Source organism: Taeniopygia guttata, chromosome 11 (genome assembly GCF_048771995.1).
Source record: "Taeniopygia guttata chromosome 11, bTaeGut7.mat, whole genome shotgun sequence".
In the NCBI taxonomy this organism is placed as follows: domain Eukaryota; kingdom Metazoa; phylum Chordata; class Aves; order Passeriformes; family Estrildidae; genus Taeniopygia; species Taeniopygia guttata.
The window spans coordinates 6,953,399-6,968,744 of record NC_133036.1 but is presented as its reverse complement, the minus strand read 5'-3'; the positions used below and the strand labels follow the sequence as shown (position 1 = coordinate 6,968,744).

The window sequence follows — 15,346 nt, the reverse complement described above, 5'->3', positions numbered from 1 at the left end:
AATTCAGCTGACCCAAGCTGTGGGAGCGCAAAGGCCATCGTTGCGCAGGCCTCCCACGTACCCTCATTTGCACTGTGTGAGGCTCCAGCCCGAGCCAGCTCGCTGCTGCCCGGGCTCTGGAATCCATTTATACAAGCTTGTGGCTGTGTCTGTGTGTTGGTGAATGCCTCCGATACACTGGCTGGGGCTGGCTGAAACTGCCGCTCGCAATCAGCCCTGCATCACTGAGTCAGCGCATCCCGAAGCCTGAGCACATCTCTGCCCAGGGGAAGCAGGGCTGCTCCCCACCACGCCCGGGAAGGTGGGGCCTCGGGGTACCAGCCAGGAGCCCACTCGTCCCAGACAGAGAAAGAGAAGGAGGAGGAGCTGCAGGCTGGAAAAATGTGTGATATTAGAGTGACTGCTGAGTTTATTCCCCAACAAGCGTTAGCTTGCTTTTCTTCTTGATTGTTTTGGTGATTGTGGTAAAGTGCAGATGTTATGCAATAGTAGGACTGGTAACACTGGCCACTGCCAACTGTAGTGCCAGGAGTCATTTATAAGCGTCCCCCAGCTCTGTCAGCACATGCTTCACCTCCTTGTTGCCATTGCAGGCACCACTGCTGAGCCAAGCTGTGCTGTGACTGAGGTGCCCCTTCCACACCAGTCTTCTGGGACAGGAGCTTCTTGTCCCCATGAAACCACTGTGCTGTGCCCTTGCCTTGCTCTGTTAACTCTTGCAGATGAGCTCTGCAGCCCAGCTAGAGAAGACAAAATTCCAGCATCACCTTACCAAGAGGGACATTTTGGTGAAATGAAAAGGTTTCGAAATCCCAACAAGAAAGGCTGTAAGATTGCCTTGAGTGCTTGAAGTAATGTATGTATATGTATATCTAGGTATACCTGTATAACTGCATGAGCCAAATGACTTGCTTTGGCTTGCTTATCATTCTAAGACATAAAACAGGTAATCTAGCTTTATTTGACACCTACAATAATCATCCAAGAAAATGAGAGGCTCTGTAATGGAGATCTATAAACAGGTCTTGCAGGTCATTCCCACCAGCTGGCTCTGCACACCAGGGCTCTATGGAAACGTGACTGTAAACACTGTGTTGGATCAAGAGCTGCTCTACTGACAGAAGAGACGAACACTAAAGCAGTACAAAACTGAGTAAGTCTCAGAAAATGATTCACTCTCTTAATTAATTTTCCATTTTGGCTGGTGGAATGCCCTTAGGTGGCTGCAGTGGGCTCGAGTTTCTTCTTTCTGGGCAGAGTTCACCTTTGCACAAGGACTGGGAAACTCTGCTCTCCCACCCTCCACGCACTGAGAAGCCCAGGCAGGATCCTTTAAGGGAATATTTTCCTCTACCCAAATCATTCTGAATCACACTAATTTCTTAAAGCACAATCCTATGTGGCTCAGAGGCTTATTTAATTGCCAGTGCAGTGGTATGCTGGGAAGCCTGTAGCCTTGCTTTGTTAAGCAATGCCCCTTTCCATCTGGTGGAAAGTATCCCCAAGTGCAGTTTTCTGTCCTGACAGCCCCCAGTAAAAGCAACCCTGTGTGTGAGTGGCCCTTCTTGCGAAAGATGCAGCATTCCCAGCTGCCTTTTGCTGGGATTCTTCATTCCCTGGGTGGACCAAGCACTCATACAATAAGGCAGAGCAGGGGAGAAGAGTTGGATATGCATTCCCTATCCTTGCAGGATCCAAATGCCTCTGGTCTTCCATCTCGTACCAGGACAGCTGGAGCAAATTAATGCATCAATGCCAGTGTTTGCAGAGTGCTTTTATGTCAGGTTTGTTTGGTTGTCCAAGTTCGGCAGAAACAGTTTGCTTGCTTTCTTTTGAGTCATAACAAATTGAAGGCTGTGCTCCAGCCATTTCTTCCACGATTTACAGCTACATCCTTAGGCACAGTTTTCCCACTGAAATCCTTTACTTGCATCAGGAGGCAGGATGACAGGAGTGGAAAGAGCCCCCATGTCATGCCCCAGGCCATCCTAGGGAGGGGACAGGCAATCCTGAGCCTTATCTCTCCCAGGTCTTCCCCTACAATATGCTTGGAGAAGTGACTAAGCTGGGGAGAGGAGCTGGAGCAACATGAGGTAGATGTGTAGGAGGTTGCCACTGGAGTTGTTCCAGCTTATGCTGAGAGTCACCTTGACCCAGAGCTACATAGGAAATGTAAAACTGAATTTCTTCTTTCCATTTCTGCCCCACAAACTGCACAGCATAAAATGTATCACTTTCTTATTTTCAAATAGCTTTTCTATATGCATTATTAATGTAACTAAAACCCAAACCTTCAATTTATCACTCCCTGGATGCTCGCACTTAGAAATGTGTGTTATATCACTGTCTGTTTAGAGATGGTGTTAAGTTCTAGCTTGAAAAGAAAGGTGTGGTGTTGGGAACTGTATCTTTCCTGAGAGAACACCAAAGTAAAGTGTTTTCTTTTTCAGGACAGAAGTGTGTAAGGGTCTCCTCTGATATGAGTGTAGGGGGACATCAGGATAGAGAGGGCATGGCCTATTTTTCTCCTTACCACCAGGCAGGAGCTACAATTTGGCTACTTCTGCCATTGAGCCTGCATTAATTGATTTTTGATTTGATTTGATTTTTTTCTCCTTCCAATATTTTATTGATAAATATCAGTTTAAAACCCAAAATAGCCCATTAATAAATCATGGATAATTTTTCCTATCATGCTTTCATCTTGTTAAGGCCTAAATTTCTACCGCCCTGAAGAAGACTTTGATTAGGGCTCCATATGGTACCAGAGATGGAAGGTTTATGCAGCTGGAGGTTTTTAGCAAATCATCAGAAACCTTAGGGTTTCACTTTTCTGCTGAGAAAAGGTGATGGCAGAAGAATAGGTTCTTTTAGTTAGACTGGTAGAAAATTACTGACAACCCTAAGAAACCAGGTAGGGACTGCAGTTTTGACCCAGTGAGGGTTTTAACGTCAAGATTCCCATGAAAGCCATTAGGGTAATGACCTCACAGGCTCTTCACAACCTGCCTTAGACGGCTTTGAGCAGCAGATCTGTGCCAAAGGGGAAGGGGACATGATTCCCTTTCCCTGGGAGGAGGAGAGAAGGTGCTCTGTGCTGGCTTATCCACAGCTTGGTGTGGCCACAGGGCAGGGACCACTCATTGCAGAGCCCTGGGAGGGATGTGCCACCTGCCCAGCCATTTGTCCCCACCCCGAGCAAGGTGTTCAGCAGTGCAGTGACCCTGAGTGCTTTGGAGCTCATCAGAGTTCATGCAATGCAAGGGTGGAGGCCACAACACCTTGAGTCCCAGTCTAGCTTCTGCCAGGTGGGAAAACAGCTCTTTAGAGGCTGAGGATGGGAGCAGACCAGCATTCACATGCACAGCTTGTGGAGGGCTGTCTGTGCCTTCAGGCAGGAATTAAACAAGATAGTTGAGTTGAAACTGGGAGAAATTGCTCCTGCAGCACTCTGAGGTGGGGTGCAAGGTTTCATTTCCAACATCTAGAACCTGCACTTGGGAGAAGCTGCCAGTTCAACGCTGGGCTCTGTCAGCAGGGCCAGGATTCGCCTCCCAGAATTAGCAGCCAACGTGAGGACTTCGGTGTGCCAGGCAGCAAAGGGGTCCCTTCTCCAAACATCTGCCCCCAGCACCCCACTAGAGGAGAAAAATATGAGCACAGGGAATTAAAGTGACAGCCCCTGTGATCTGGCATATGTCACTGCCTCTGAGGCTGATTTAACTGGGCAGCAGGTAGAAAAGACAAATATTCACTAGAGAAGCTGGAGAAATGGAGGCAAGGCAGAATGAGATAAAACCTCTTTGAGAGAGTGTTTTACAGTGTGGTTCCTTGGGGGGCTGGGAAGGAAGGAGAAAGTTCACCATAAATGGAAAAAGGCTTGAACTATCATTAATTTACCTTGTCTGGGCTTTTTACCACATTTCCATGCATGAGAAAAAAATGCACCAAAACTCACATATTCGTTATTTTTTAACTACACAAGAGATAACTGGCTCACAGCAGATTATTTTGGCTGTATATTTGCCCAGAGTATGGAAGGCCTTGTGACGGACTTCTGCTTCAGATGAAATAATCAACCCAGACTGAAAGGGCATTTTTTTGTAAAGGCCATATGTAAAAACAGGCTGCTGCTGTCTGAACTGCCTGACTCCTGCAAATTAACAACATAAAGGAGAGGTTTTCTTGGAAATGTGTAGAAAGGAGCTAAGCTCCACTGCTTGCACTGAGCCAAATGGGCTCCAGGAGCAGTGAAGGCAGCACCTTTCCCAAGGCTGCTGGTCACTCAAAGTTGATCTGGGATGTGACAATCAACCCAGGATCTCTCTTGCTCATACTGTGCCAAAAGGAGGTTGGGAAATCAGCCTAAATTTACCATTTCTACCACCAGCTGTAGGAGATGTGTGCATTCTGCAGGTAAATGTATGCCTGTACCAAATGTAATTTGTCCTCTCAAAAATGGTGTCAGCAGCAGAAGAGACACTGAAAGATTTGATCAGCCTGAAGCCAGAACTCACATAATCACTTCTGCTGTGTAGAAGCCAAAGCTGATAAAAATGTCAGGATTCCAAGTGAAGGCCTGAACTGTCCCCAGGTTCAAGGATTCTTGGATTAAGGGCTAGAGTCTGCTAGGAAATCGAGGTTAAATTTTGTTCTTTCCCTTTGTAGTGTTGCCTATACAGAAAAAAAAAAAAAATACTTGGAAGGAAGCAGAGTGTACATATACTTCTGCAGCCTAAGAGCTGGTTTCAGTCCTGCATACTTTTATGAAGAACTCAATAAAATGCATTTGCAAGCATAATTACAGATGCAGTAATGTCCTCTAATAATGGACCATATAAAGCATGTTATGGAATACATTCATATCAACTTCTTGGCAAATTATACTACCTGCTATAACCAGGTGTTATAAAAACAATTATGGGTCTGTGGGAATTACTGACACAAACTATGTACCCTTTAAATAAAATACAATTTCAGGTAGCTGTAAAAGGTGCTGTACAGGGTGGTGAAGTTATTTTGGACATGCTGGAGCCAGCAGCACAGGAGGGGAAGCCGTTCTCGGGGAAAGCATGGTGATAAATGGTGATAAATGGTGCTTCAGTGTGCATTCTCTTGGCTCAAGGCTTACAGGTTGGTCCCTTGGTGCCACAGTATTTTGTCCTGGTTTGTAGTCCCAAATTCCCATCAAAATGTGCAGCTCTTTGCTCACCTAAGTAATGAATGAAAAATAATTGAGACCCTAGTCCTGAATTATTACCAAGTGTTTATGAAGTTGCTTCAATTTGCTGGATTCCCACATGAAGGCTTTATTCGAAGTCTTTTCAGTTGAATGGAAATTTACTGTTGAATTGTGCAATCTCTGGATAAAGTCTTGGTTTAATTTTGTGAGATTATTTCTTTAGGGCAGAAGGGATGTTATTCTGAGTTATTAGGTTGTGTATTTTGCTGTGTCATCAGAAAAACAAATGGATTTCTTCTTCTACTTCCTCATCACTAAAAACAGCCTCTAGTAAAAGATAAGCAGAACCAGAACAGATAAAAAGGAAGCCCCTTCCCTTTTCTCCCAGCACTGAACCTTTACCCAAAATCTATTTTTTTGTATGGTTCCTGTTGTTGTTCATATATTTCCTAGTTCTGCCTAGGACAGGGAGCGCAGTTGCAACCACACAAGTTCCCATCATCGTGTTTCTTTGCTATTCAGAAAAAAACCTTCCCCAAGCATTTTTTTTTTTTTTTTTTTTTTGCAATAACAGATGTTTGAGCAATTTGAGAAAGCAAATAGTGCATGGAGCATGGGTACCACATCAGTGAACTGCAGTTCAGTTTAAGAATGCAGCTGCAGAAACACACTCCTCAATACATCAGATTCAAGTTTTTGGGGATGAAATGTGCCATACATGAGGTCCAAAGCCCAGCTTTCTGGAACCAAGGACCTGCTTGCACCTGAGTGAGATGCCCTTTCAAGCTGCTCTCCTGCATATTTTCCCTATTAAATCCCAGTAGATTATGGTTTATAACAACAGTTATGAGACATGAGATTGGGATGCAGCTGGGACATATGCTTAGACACAGAAACTGAGATTTATTTCCATGTAAGCAGCTACCCTGATAATTTGCAAGTACATCTTTCCTCCAAGGACCTGAAAGAACTTCACAAATATTGTTGGAGGCCCAGAATGTTCTTGCACTTAAGTAAACTCCTTCTTAGAGAGGTTAAGTGATTTATTTGAGGTTTCTCAGTAAATCAGAGGTAGAGGTAGGAAGTGAAACAAGATCATGACTGCAAATGACATCCTTTAACCTTTGGAGGTGCTACTGTGTATGAAGGCCTGACCCCACCAGCCTCACTCAGAGGAGCAGTGTCTCTGAAGTTAATGGGATGACTGGCGTGAGAAAAGGGCTGCAATATTTGCCTCTTTAGGCCTTTCTCTGTGAAGTGTTTAATATTTCCCCAGAGGTATGTTTGGCTTCACCTCCTACGGAGTGTCTTATAGCAACAACAACCACAGCAACAGAAAAGTCAGTCCCATTTTCTTCATTTAGTGCTTCACATCAGGATCCAAGGCGAGCACTCTCTCTGGGCAGGCGCTAAGCCACGGGGACCTGAAGAGAGTTGGTGTTTCTTGGAAATGGGTTTTGACTTCTCTGCTTTACTCCTTCACAGGGAAAGAAGAGATTTTGGGATACAGTAAGGACCTGCATGTTTCTCAGCTGGTAAAAAAACATAGTTCATATTTCTTCTCAGCAAAATTTTGGCGCTACCTCAAATTCAGCAATCACAAAGACTAATATGTAAGAAAGACTGCACTAAAAATATAATGTAAAAATATATCTTTAATAGAATGAGACCAGAATTCCCAAATTCTTTCTTTTTCCTCTACAGAAAAAAAAAAAAAAATTGTTTGTGGCTACAAGCCACTTTTTGCCTATTTAAATCTCTGTGCTTCTTATTCCACTTCTTTAACAGGCTTGAAATGAATGAAGAGGTAGCAGACGAGAGAGTGACATAGGCAGTAAATTATGTAAGTCCCATAAACGCGTGGCAGTGGCAAGCAGGCTTCAGTGCTAGCGCAGGCGGCAGAGATTCCTGCCGGGAGGGAGGGAAGGAAGGAGGGAACCTGCAGCATCTGAAGAGAGAGGACTGACTCCAGCGCCTGCTGCAGCCTGCAGAGACGGGAGCCTGCCACATCCAGGAGAGGGGAAACAACTCCTGAAACCTCCACAAGCAACAATTCCCCCTAGCTTGAACTTCTGCGACAAAGGGAAAGGGATCATTAACTCTGCGCAAGGAGAGTTTGCGGAGGAGAGAACAGAAAGGGAGGGGGGAGAAAGAAAACCCCACGCTGTTTAACTGTGGGTTTTTAAAAGTGCCCTTGTTTGTTTTCTTGGCAGAGGAGCGCAGCGTTTGGCACCCATCCTTGGCAGGTGGCCCGGCCGTGCAAGCGCTGGGGTTGGCCCTTCCCGCGCTGTTGCTAAGCCCAAGGCCCAATGGCGGCCAGGGCCCTCACGCCCACCCGCGCCCCGGCCGCATCCCGCTATTAGAAGCTTCTTTTCTCCCACTTGCTAATAATAATAATTAAAATTAAAAAAAAAAATAATAATAAAAAAAAAGAGACAAAAAAGTGTGTAGTTTATGTAAGCAAGCCCTCCCGGCTCTCGCCAGGAGCTGAGCAGAGGGGAGCTGGGGAGCGCCAGCCCGTGCCCGGCTGGGATGGATGGGGCTCAGCGCTGGGCTCCGGTCGGACTCGTTCTGCACGGCCTCCCTCCGCTCCCACAGCCTCAAGGTATAGGGCAGAAACAAAGGGATTTTTCTCTCCCCCCCACCCTTCTCCTTTTTTATTTTTTAATAACTTTATCAACTCCAAACCCCAGGATGATTTGTGTGTTTCATACTCTCTCTGTGCTTTTACTCTCGGTTAGAACTTGGATCCTTTCCATTTCTCAGTTAAAAACTCTTTTTTTTCTTTTCTTTTCTTTTTTTTTTTTTTCCCCACTCTCTTTCCCCCCAGTTGTTTGTGGTTTTGCTTGAAAGGGCATTATTAACTCCTTCACCTCCCAGCTGGAAAGGGTTCTCTTGGCTAAGCTATTTTATGTATTTCTGGAGCAAAAGAATAAAGTGCTGGATTTCAAAAACACAGACTCAAAAAAGGGGAGCAGTGATGGAAAAGATTTTACGTTGAAACTGCTACTGTAGGATAACCCCAGCTAGTCAAGCAGAGCTCCCATTATGGATTTACAGGAGCCCTCACCACTTTTGCAAGGCACAGGATGAGACCATGCCAAGCTGGTACTCAAAAGCATCGATTTAAGGGGCAGAAGGTGAGAGGTTTGGTAAAAGCATGGCAGGAGGTGACAGTCCTGGCTGGTCCACTCCATGCTGCTGCTGGACAGGGCTGGCACCCCTCCCTGGCACAGCATGTGCACAAAGCCTTGCTTTTGGGTGAAAAACTGGGAATTCTGGGCTTCCTTGCTGCCTAACTACAAAAAAAGGCAAAAGGTGCACTTTTGCACAGGGACTGTGTTCAGTGCCATGTCACACCTCCCTGTGGCTGAGCATGAAGTCCTCAACACACCAGGGACACACATAAATCGTGGGAAAAGCTGAGAAATGCTCGCTGGAAGTTTTAAAACATAGAGGATTAATTTCCCCTGTTGTCCATACTAGATGAGGGACTGGGAAGTTGGCATTTAAACCATTTTTTCCCCTTCCTCACTCCAGTTGCAGCTGCAGACAGTGGGTATGGTCTCTCTCCCGTGGGGAGGCTGGGCTGGGTGCTCATGTCCACACCTGCACTGCTCCAAGAGCTTTCCCAGCTGAAATCCTGGAGCTTCGAGGGAATGCTAGAAACAGAGATGACTTCAATATTTGGCAGCTGATAGGATAAGTTATCTTTTCCCTTTTAAATAGAATATGTTATGCAAGCAGGTTTTATTATAATTACATTATTTCTGTAGATTAGAAAATAATCTTCTTGGAACCAATAGGAATGCAAATTTAGTATTTCTTGCTATTTGTGAATTAAACAACACAGCATTTCTTGTATTCCTACTCAAAGCCCATGAAAAATCCCCTCTTATAGTTGCACACCCTGTGGTAATTAGCACTTAGTATTTTTCCTTTTTAGACTTTAAAAAAAAGCATTTTAAAACAAGTGCATTTTTTTTCCAGGTTTCTCCCCAGTATGATTGCTGTTTCTGAATGTTTCTATGCATGTTAGCATGTATGTTTGTTTTGCCTGTTAGTTCAGTTTTGTAGAACAAATGGAGAAAACGAAAATATAGATTTTTAACCGCAACAAGATTCCCTGCAGACAGGATTTTTTCTGTACAGCTATAGAAATGCAGCAGCTCAGAGGAAGAGCACAGCATGTAATTCTACATACATCACAGCCCTTTTTTATTACTCTTACCACAGCAGCTGAATGAAGAATTACAAAAACCATGTCCCTGATTCTGTAAAGATTTAAAAAAGAGGCTTAACTTTAGGCATACAGGTAACTTCAAAGGGAGTTAAGTGAAACTAGAAGATGTGAGTATTTCATGACAGATGCATGCATTAGAGAAAATGATCTGTACAAAACTTCATCCAGAAGTTCTGGAATTATGTTAATTGACCCTGGAGAGCCAAACAAAAACTCGGTCGAAATTATTTTCAGAATTTAAACCCAACACTTTTGCAAAACACATCCCAGTGTAATGGATATTGCTATGATTGCATATCCGCTGGTTTTCTATAGGCAAAGGGTGAAATCCCAGCACTGCAGAAGGGAGTGGGAGCACTGCCATTGATTTTACTGATGCCAGAATTTTGCCCAAAACCCTAATGCTTCCTCTGGCTCTGAGTTTTCTTCTACCAACTCTGACATTGTTTTCTGCACCTCTGCTGTCACATTGCATGGGGTGCAAGAGCCCTTTAAAATTAACAGTGGGCTTGAGCTGCAGAGGATGGCTCATTGATCAAACCTCTGAATGCATCTGACAGAGTTTAATCAGGTGTTTGATTCCAGCCCTCTGCACAGACACCCCTCTTCCCACACTCTCAATTTTGTTGGCACACCTGTTGTGACCCAGGTGGGCAATTTTGTGCATTTAGCAAATCCCGGCCTGGGGGGGCAAACTAAGCATCAATTTTATTTCCCCGTGGGGAGCAAGCTATGTCAAGTACTGCACATCACTTTACGATCATGCTAAAGCCACTGCGACAACAAGCCACCTCAGCAAGCTGTCATTTTAATGTTTGATCCGTTTTCTTTTTGTGTGTGTTTGCTCCACATTTCAGTGAAGCCTCATCTCCCCTGCCCACCGCCATCGGCTACGAGGCTGCAGCAAAGCATGTCACATACAATGAACCAGGAAAACTCCACACAAAACCTTCTGATCGCTGGCTTCCAGAGGAAAATTCCTTCCTGGCCAGAAGGAGAGGAGGACAAGTGAGACAGTGAGGTGGCACCTGCATGGGGGCAGCATTCCAGCAGCCAGGAGCGTTATCCTGGTGGTTTTCTGTGGGACAGGGATGGGGTCCCCCGCTCTGTGCCTCACTGCCACAGCTCTGCGGGATGCCCCTGCCCGTTTATCACTTCAAACCAAGCTGAACAGCTCCACTGTAATACTGCAAATTACAGGCCTTCTAGAGCATAATTTTAAAGGACTTAGGCTTGTGTTGTCTTTTAGCTTTCTGTTCATCTAGCTAGTTAAGGTTCTGAAGTCCTAATCTAGTTCCCATTAAGACAAAGAAAAGGATTCCTTTCTCTGTGAAATGTTATACCCCAGGAAGCCAAAAACGTTGGTGTCTGCCTTAGACATGTATATCTTACTGGCATTAACAGCTCAACCTATAGATTTTTCTTCATCAGTGGGGAAGTTTTATTCTTATCCCCATTTTACAGGATGAAATCTCTTATCCAGCAAAGTATGTGAGCATGTGCCAGTTTCAACAGAGCTGGTGGAACCTTTCCAGGATAGACAGCATTTGCCAAAAGTGCAATTTGAAGTGGAAAACTATTCACAAATTCTGGTTGAATGTAATGCAGAGTTTTGTCAGAAAGAAAATCAGGGGAAATACTTTTCTCGGGGAAGTTTAAATGTTTCATTTCAGTATTTTCAAAATAAACTATATAATTTTCACCTTTCTTATACCACTTAGTTTTCAAAATTAACCATTTTACTTCATTGCTGTTTTGAAAATAATCTGGTCAATTGAATGTTAGACTTCTCAGTAAAAGAGTGAATTGTCGCTGCTCAAAGTTTCATTTTGAAGTTTTGAAATGAAGGGTTTGCTCAGCTAGAATATTTTTTGGTTTAAATTTTGGGTTAAAAACAATATGAAAACTTCCATTCTAGATCAGGCAATGCAATCTGGGCTGACCCAAAATGAAACTTTGGGGGGGCTTTTATGTCTGTTCTGCTGACACTTTGTGTGTTTCAGGTTGAACCTCACCTGAATCATTTTTGCAGTTTGCTGTTCAGCCACCAGCCCGAAGGGAACACGTCCGTGCAGCTCCTGCTGGAGCAGTTTCACAGCTCTATTGTTTTCCCTTGACTCCTGTGAAACTACCTGTGCTGGGAGTCAGCCACGTGGCTTTGAGTCTCCCTGAATCGATGCCCAAACAAACTTCGGGAAGTCAAACCAGGTGATGGGCAGAGCCCAGCAAGGAGCCCCAGAATCCTGGCTGGCTCTTTGCTGCTCTGAGCTCAGGACCCTTCTTATCCTCCAGGTTTGCAGAGCTCCGTACAACACATCTGGCTTAAGAGGGAAGGATGGGGGCTGAAAGGGGAATTATTTTCTTTTGGAGCTTTCAGTGCTTATGACCCAAATTGGGGAAGTGTGTAAGCTGAAAGAAATGCCTGGGTGGATTTGAAACTGAGATCAGGGCTACATTTTTCAGTGGTTCTTATATTAGTTTAAAATGTTCTTTTCCCTCTTATGAGCATAACTTCCTTTAAATAAATACACAGATAACTTCTCCTAGTTGCCAAGAGTTTTCCCATCCTCTTATAATAGCTCCTCATAATAATGCAAAATAAGCAATAAAACAAAAATGAGTTGAAATAATTTTGCAACGACTACTTTAACAATTAATCTGCTCAGGGAACAGCAGGAGCAACAAAGACATAAATTTAAACATGTACCTCTAAATAGTATAATTACCTTTTAAGTTTCAAACTGTACACATGAAAAAGAATTCCAACCAGCCAAGAGAAAAGGAAACATGATCCAAAGGATGCTTGCTACACACCAAAATATTTTCCACCAAACTAAGTTTTATGAACTGCCCAATGCCAGTGATATGTATCTGCAGCTCACTCACTCTGCCTTAATTTGTTGCTCTGTGTGACAAGTGGTAGTCTGATCCAGCCTGACATGCCATGGTATGCACAGCACACATATATCATGATAAGACAGTTGAAAACCAAAGACAAACAGCCCCAAAGAGAGAGCTAAACAGCATGATCCAGCAGCGGCCTGCATCCATCAGAGGGAGGGTATTTGGGATGGCACACCTTCCCCTTGCAAGTAAATAAATACTGATTGTGTGCTACAGTGGGAGTGAACGAGATAACACAGTGTTCCCATGGACAGCCTCGTTTCTTCTCCTCCGTGTGTATCAGTTACATTCTTTTTAATGACATCCTTTTTTATCAGTGTAGTGAAGAAACAGAGTGTCCTGGACTTGTAAACCCCACTGAAATGAGAAGATGGAATCACTTGCTGTTCACTGGAGAAGGAGACAAACCCAGCTGCTGCTGCTGCTGCTGCTGCTGTAACACAATGCTCTGGCAGTGAAGATCTTCTGTTCTTTATTACATTGGTAAAAGCACCAGGAATTCAACTGGCTTCATTTCTGGCCAATTTCAGGTTCCTCTTTTAAGGACACAAAATATTTCCAGGCTATAACTGAAGTGGTTTGGTTGTCCAGGATTCCTCTGGCGAAGAGGATGAGCTCTTCAGTGTTTGAGGTTCTGAGAGGAGCTACTGCCCAGCTGAAGCAATGTTAGTTGCACTTCCATTGCTAAAAAACTCAGTAAGAAACAAGTGACTTTTTGTCATTTATTGAATGAAGGTGTTGGTAATTATGACAAAGAGCTCACTTTGAAGGGGTAGTTTTAAGATACCACAACAAAAACACATATCTCAGATATCACATCTGAGGTGTTTCTGAGGCTCTGGGATGCAGGTGTTTACAGCATTACACAGGTCTGATTTTCATGACTAGAAAACTGACACACACTAACACAATTGTTTTTATCACCTTTATTTGGGTCACAAAAATTATAAAAAGCCAGGGAAAACATGGCAGTAATTTGTAATTAATTTTTCAGTGTTATTTTTGTAAAGAATGATATTTTGACCAAGTGAAAGCTGTCTTCACTTCGGTCCCTTTGAGTTCAGCATTGCAAGGTTCTAGCTGAGAAGCTGAGAACTTCAGTTTATCTTAAAGTGCTCTTAAAGCTGTGTCTGTGGTGTTGTACTGCCTCACTTTGAGGAACTGGGATGAAGAACTGGGTGTGTGCTGCATCTGCTTAGTGTTTCTACAGACTGTGCAGGATGATCACTCATCCAGAAAGAGACACTTTCCACTCTACATGAACATCAGTGGAAATGCAGATAGTTTCAGAGCAGTTCTCTTTTTATCATAGTAAAGTGCCATTCCCTATGGACCTGCTCCAAAGCCTGATCGTGTCAATGAAAGGACTCCCATTGAATTCAGTGTGACTTGGAGTGGTTCCTAAAAATGGGAACAAAGCAGCAAGCTTCATAAATCTTCTGATGTGGTCCTTAAAGTGAGAACTCAGACCCCATGGGGCAAAGGTTTGTGATTAGAAATACAATTTGGCCTCTCATTCTTCCTGAGCTGAGCCATTCAGGTCTCACTGAAGATTCATTCTTTTGGAAATATCATATGCCAGTCAGCACAAGGGATCATTGGTCTGTTAAATGCTACATTATGCCTTTTACTTTTCATTATGATATGAGATTTGATTAAGGCAGTCAATGACCCTGTGCTTAGAAGCAGAAGGGAAAAAAAAGGGAAAGAAAAAGCTAATGGAGCCATAGAGCTAAAATATGTTGCTGAGAAGTGAAACAATTGAAGGTGTGGAGGAGAGAGGAATTATCACAGCACTGTTGGCACTGAAGTGGTGTTGGGAGGCTTTTACCTGCCATAAAGCATATGCTGGCACTATTTCATCTCCACCTTGGCCACAATGCAGACCCTGTTTGTGTAGGAGGCTTTAGGAGGCTTTCCCAGCATGAGAGCAGAGGAGCACACGGATGCTCAGGATCCAGAATTCCAGGCAATGCTCACCAGCAGCTGCTGCTCCCAGCAGCCCAGTGCCTGGTTGTGGCTACACCCCTACACCTTTCCCAGGGAGGTTTTATAGGTGCTTAGGAAAATAAAAAGAGCCTTTGTGCCATTGGCAGAAAACCACTTTTATTTCCTTTCCTCCTCTCCCTTTAGACATCCTACATGTTCCCCAAAACTTGGTGCTTCACCTGATGTGCCAGAGCCCACAGGGAAGGAAGGAGTGCTCTCTGCACAGCTTTCTGTCACACCTCTTTCAGCATTTGGACTCAAGGTGGTTTGGTTGTATCACTCCCTGGGTGCACTGGAGGTGGTGTCTCCTGAGGCTTGTGACGTGAACCATCGTGTTGACGTGTGGAGCTCTTCTCCAAGCTGCTCTGTATAAGTCATTCAACCTTTTAATTTGATTAGGAGGTTAATTTGCATGGCGCTGTGCGTATTCTCTTACTGGAATATATATACTATGAAATGTATGATGTAAGTTAATCCAAAGCTAAAGAGGCCAATAAAAGCCAGTTCCTTAAGGAGGGAGAAAAAAGAGCAGAGCTCAATGGAAGAAAAGCTTGGTCTCAGTCCAGAGTCCTGACTCATTGTTAGCCTCCAGAGCGTCCTGACTAGCATCAACGTGTCCTGGAAGCAATGTGATTTTCCTACTGTATTAATGAAAAAATAATAAAATGTAATGCTAAAACAATAGGACATACCAGAAAAATTTCCACTGAGGAATGGGGGGTCTGTAATAAGCTCATGTCAGAATGATTTCCATCCTGTTTGTAGAATCTGAGCATATGGTGGAGTGACACGACTTTGTGCAGGCTGTGGAGAGTGGAGCAGCTCCTATAGGTGTGTAGACTATTTTTTCTGTACCAAGACCTTCAGAAAGCTGGGAAACAGAATATGAAATGTATTTGTATTAATGGGAGCCACCCAGTCAAGAGAGAGCACTAGGAATGTGCTGTATAGCTGCAGAGAAGCATAAAGAACTCACAGAAATCTGAAAAATGCCTCAATGGCTTTCTACCCGTGTGTCTCCATAACTG

General features: G+C 44.0%; 1 long non-coding RNA gene across 2 annotated transcripts; it reads left to right on the top strand.

The window, feature by feature from the left end:
* The first annotated feature begins 303 nt into the window (after nt 1–303).
* LOC115496857 (uncharacterized) lies at nt 304–12,122 on the top strand. 2 transcript variants are annotated; one of them, XR_012057769.1, is made up of 5 exons: nt 304–1,153; nt 6,668–6,717; nt 6,971–7,025; nt 7,396–7,787; nt 10,283–12,122. It is a non-coding gene; the product is annotated as an uncharacterized lncRNA (long non-coding RNA). The 2 variants fall into 2 exon arrangements; XR_012057768.1 differs by having other exon boundaries at nt 304–6,717.
* The last annotated feature ends 3,224 nt before the right edge of the window (nt 12,123–15,346 follow it).